This window comes from Lepisosteus platostomus, chromosome 11, assembly GCF_059453375.1.
Source record: "Lepisosteus platostomus isolate fLepPlt1 chromosome 11, fLepPlt1.hap1, whole genome shotgun sequence".
NCBI lineage: Eukaryota > Metazoa > Chordata > Actinopteri > Semionotiformes > Lepisosteidae > Lepisosteus > Lepisosteus platostomus.
The window spans coordinates 46,061,779-46,067,047 of NC_142621.1; the positions used below are offsets into that span (position 1 = coordinate 46,061,779).

Sequence of the window (5,269 nt, forward strand, 5' to 3'; positions counted from 1 at the left end):
ATGAGCTGGGGGGGGGGATTACTTTCAAAGTTTCTTAGCAGGATCATTTTTAAAAACATTCTCTGAGCATTCCTCCCCGTGGTCAGGTGGCTTCTCGTGGTAACGTGCAGCATGGGTTTTCTTTCCTGAACTGTAACTTGTTAAAAATTGATTTTAGACTGGCTCTGGACATTGATTTTTTATTCAGACGTACATGTACAGAAATCACTGTATAGACAGAACAGTAATCCATGTATAAAACAGCAGTGTGAGGTTGTAAGACAGTAGGATATTTCACTGGCAAATATTTGAAAAACAAACCCCACTTTCACAGCTGTTTAATAAATGATGGCATTACAGATAATACAACCTCTATGTAGCCAAGAGAGCTAGTGATGCAGGTGGTAATAATTTTTACAACAACAAATAGAAGTTCTGCCAGTTATATATTAAATTAAGGTTAAGCCATTAAGAGGTTATGGTGATGAATGCTAATACACGCTCTTTGGACTTGCTTTGTCCAAGTAATGGAAATTAAGCAGACTCTTGTCCATGGTTGTCATGAAAGAAGTCTCTTCCTCTGGCTAAGAGAGGGGGATATTGGAATGGATGTGACCCGGTTTGCATTTCTGTCGCCGTACTTCAGTTGTGAATCTTGGCTTCTATGGTGCGCCAGGATTGTTTGGAAATGAGCACTGCAGCAGAGTCTGACGCATGGTGCCCAGTTGTGGGGAAAGAGGGTATGTTGGGCACTGTTGCTGTGCACCTAGAAACCTCCCCGCTAGCAGCATCCTGTCCTGTTCTTCACAAAACACCCTTTATCTGCTAATTAATTTTAATCCTCTTAGTGAAAAAGCTCAAGACGAGGACTTATCAAGTTACCTCAAAGCCCATCTGCCACAGGGATGGCCTTTTCCTCGTTAGGCAGTATTTCCCAATAACCTACACACCTCTGGACCTGGTGGCTCATGTGGAAATTTTATCTCTTCAGAAAGAAATATGTCAAGGAGAGAAGCTCCTCAAGTCTGACACTGGAGAATTAGTAGCACATCCTGGAAGCATAGCGCACAAGGTAGGATTACGCCCTTGGACTATACCCCACTCCTAGGCTGCTGTGTGGAGCAGTGGTTATACTCTTCGAAGAGTAACTAGAAGACTGTGAGTTCAAATCCCTGGTGAGACACTGTTGTTGTATTCCTGAGCAAAGTGTGTCACCAGTTTCTTTATTCAACTATATAAACAGGTTGAGCTTTGCTTCACTTTGGATTAATGCATCAGCCAAAAAAATTAGTCGTCAGCAAATTAATAATGCATCCGTTGCAAAGGAAGGGAAGCAATCCCACTCTCCTTGTTTGGAATTGCTGACCTGATCCGGATCTGCCTCTGTATCCATCTACTTGAGACAACCACATTACTTTAAAGAAAAATGCTTTTATCAGTTATTTGCAGAATACATTTTACACACTGTGTGTGGTGCCTTGGGTATGTGGGATTCATGTACCTTCGTAGAAAACGTGGGGTTTGATTTAACATTAGATTGAAGTATTGAGTAAGTGTGTGCAGTGCAATTCACAATAATACTTGAGGAGCCATATAAAGAGGCCCCTACCCCCTGGAAACTCAGGACACAGAGCTAGCAAACCTACCCTGGAACCATCACCTAGAATGTGAAAACCAGCTTCCCGAAGACCCAGCTTGTCGTTTTTGTAAATGAATATTGTGAATATTACAATCCAGAGCTGGTAGTGGGTTTGTCTGTAGTCTGTACTTCTGCAGGTTTTGCAGAACTGCAGAGAAAACAAGTCTGAACACAGATTGTGCATCAACCCCTTGATCCTTAATGGTTATTAGTTTAGTGTCTCTGGTTCCATCATGGGCAGAGAAGAAGACATCAAAGACTCAAAGGTCATATTCAAATCTTATATGGGGATGACATACTGCAGTAGCACTGAGCTAGGTCTTGCCTGTGTGGAAGCACTGAGAGCACAGGCATTTCGGCTGCAGCTGTGTTTGAACAAATAGGACAATAACCTAATAATTTAAGTGCATCTCTGATTCTGCTGCGACAATGCAGAGGGAGGGAGGGGGGGCACTTCACTGGAGCAAATTGGTCATTCTGACGATTTTCTGTTTCTTTCAATCTTTTTCTTTTTATTCCCCGGTTAACTTTGATGTCTGAAGAGCTCTGTTTGTGCCCAGAAGGCCCTGGAGAGGATGGGAGCGCAGAGGCTGGGAATTCAGCTCTAATGTTCTCTCTCTTTCATTCCCCCTCCCTCTGTCTTTCAGCCGCAGAGCAGCGCTCCAGAGCGTACTGGGAAAGGGCTGATGGGACTCTCTGAATCCCACCGTCTACCCAGACCCGATCAACACGCAGGTGTGCTCAAGCTTCCCATGCCAGAGCCCTGTCACCGCAGCAGCTGACACAATGGGACACTCCTGGCCACACACATCCACCTGCTGTATGCAATGCTCGCAGAATGTAAACAGCGGACGAGTCAAAGAGGAGTTATCAATGGAAGTTTCTTTTGAAAAAAATCTGTTAGATTAGGGTGGATTTGGGAAGCATGTGGAAGCTCAGCAAGAGCCTCAAGCCCAGAGATTTGCCCTCCCACTCCCTGACATGAGCACACCTCCAGCCTTGATCTTCCCCTGCTTCCTAGGATTGAGATCTCCCAATTAGCTGCCTCAGAACTGATGCTGTAGCTGCCCCGAAACGTAATTTCAAACCTTGCAGAAGCAGCAGGGCCAGAACTCAGAACTTTTTTTTCTGATATGAAGTTGAATATTAAGGACAGAAGAAGAAACAGAGATAGAAAAAAAATCTTAAGGCATTCTGAGATTATGTTTCTCCTACAAAACTGTACTGTACAGTATATGTGTGTGAGATACAGAAAAAAAAACATCTAATATTATTTTCCTCACAAATGCCAGAAAAATACATCTAAACCAGAAGACTCTGGCTCGGAAAACATCTTGGGTCTTGCAGTTTATTATTCATCGTGTTCTGTAGTACTGCAAAGACATCGTTTCACCTTTGTATTGCTTCAACCCTGAACAGCAGCTGCTGTCTCAGAAACACGGGCGAGATTTTTTTTCATTGCTAAAGAAATGGCTGAGTTAAGATTTTGTGAAACTCTCAATGGTGTTTCACAATGGTGAAACACTTTTCACAATGGTCTTTACACTGCTCCCTTCACATCTGGTGAGCTTGCACAGAATCCAGATGAGTCCACTGCCCTCTGCAGAAGCCCTCCAATGGCCAGTGCTAAAATGAACATTGATATTCTAGGGCACGAGCCTCCAGCGTATTTCACAGGTCACCAATGGATCTCCAGTGCTGAAAGAAAGGGTGCGATTTTGTCGGGATTAGTTAAACGTTATTTGTGAAATTCAGAGATTAAGAGATGGAGTTATTTAGAGAATCTGAATACCTTTCAGCTGTCTGAGGTCGGAGTTCCCGTAAACAAATTACTTGCTTAATTGGTCAATGAGTTTTCTTAATCCTTAAACAAAGGCCCTTTAGGATAGTCCGGCCTCCCGGGATCAGGTCTGGAGACCCCTGTTCTGAGGGATATTTTGCAAAAGAATTTACACCAGTACAGAGTAAAGCAACCTTGCAGGCTGTTGAAAGTCTTGTTTTGCTTGATCCTCAATTGCTGAAGTGATCATCACCACCATTAAGCAATTAAAGATGAATTCAGTGATTGAAGGATTCAGTAACTCATTAGTAGGTGGTATCACACACCAGCAGTGGTCTGGGACGGCAGAGGTTGCCTGCTAGAGCCAAAGGCAGCTGTGCCCAGTTGGGCTTCAGTCTTCTGGGTTAGGCTCTGGAGCGCTGCTGTGTCTGCTGGTCTTCAGTCCAGCTGTGCTCTCCATCATTTACCCGAATTGGCTCATTATCAGCCTAACTGGACAGCTGCTCAGGTCCTTGTGCTTTGCAGAGCCCCAGAAATCCTGCAGACTCCCTGCCCCCCATGACCAGGACAGGGGACCCCTGGTCTGGAGCCACAGCTGGACACCCAGTCGAGCCAACACACTGCGATCTGTAATCCTGTGTGTTGATAGCACTTGAGTTAAAGGTCTAAGACCTGCTCTGTCAGTAAAGGCAATTTCCATTTACAAAGACAGCCTTAAGAACCACTGATTCACTGAAACTCCAGTAGTTCCCACCCCAGGAAAACGTGCGCTCACAACGAAAAGCATAGTTTTCAAAAACATCAGATTAACCGGATTTAAGACCTGAAAATTAGTTGCATTCAGTGTGTCTGGCAAGAGCTTTTATCTGTAAGACAATTTCAAACATGATATCCTTACGTACATGACCAAGAGCCCTTGTAAAGCGAGCTCTGTCTCATTTCAGTACGTAAGGAGAATAAAGACACTGTGATAAATGACTTAATTTGTATTATAGAATAATAATGATGATAGTAATCCTTCTATTCAGACTTTACATTCTATCATTATATGCATTATATATATAATGAGATTGTATGTAACATTATACAGTATATAAAGGTCCCAGTGTTACTGTTCACTCTTTCTTGCAGCCTGTATTTTCTGGTCAGAGTGAGTGTGCACTCTCTTGCTGTCTGTGACCGCAGTGTTGTGCGGTCAGGGTGAGTGTGCACTCTCTTGCTGTCTGTGGCAGTGTTGTGCGGTCAGGGTGAGTGTGCACTCTCTTGCTGTCTGTGGCAGTGTTGTGCGGTCAGGGTGAGTGTGCACTCTCTTGCTGTCTGTGGCAGTGTTGTGTGGTCAGGGTGAGTGTGCACTCTCTTGCTGTCTGTGGCAGTGTTGTGCGGTCAGGGTGAGTGTGCACTCTCTTGCTCTACTTTCCCTTTTCACGCTGGCAGTCCACCCCACCACCAGAAGGTGGGCTGTCGTCACAGTGCCACGCTGCTCAATGTTTGGGTCCTGTAGCACTAGAAGCACGTCCTGTCTCAAGGACCTCTAGTCTCAAAGCTCAAAAAGTAACACCAGCAGCGCGCTGAGCGATCCCGATGATTAGAGAGAAAAAACTTGTGAACGTGCTTTGAAATCGTGCCCTGATGTGCTTATCCCTCACCACGGAGCAGCTTGCTGAGTCTCACTCCCCACACTGTTTATTCCAGCTCTCCTGGAGGCCACACAAATGCATTCCACTAATTGGATTATCCCACCAGTAATGCGCTGCTGGGCTTTGCTCAAACTAACTAATAAATTGTGCGCAGGAATTAGGCATATCAATTGTGAGAGAAGATTAAAAGAGATTATATTAGAATTAAGTAAGTGCAGCCCCCTTGATGTTAAT

At 44.4% G+C, this 5,269-nt stretch overlaps 1 long non-coding RNA gene across 1 annotated transcript; it reads left to right on the forward strand.

The window, feature by feature from the left end:
* Positions 1-796: 796 nt before the first annotated feature.
* LOC148652836 (uncharacterized) lies at positions 797-4,516 on the forward strand. The gene is made up of 2 exons (XR_015925437.1): positions 797-1,051; positions 2,266-4,516. It is a non-coding gene; the product is annotated as an uncharacterized LOC148652836 (long non-coding RNA).
* The last annotated feature ends 753 nt before the right edge of the window (positions 4,517-5,269 follow it).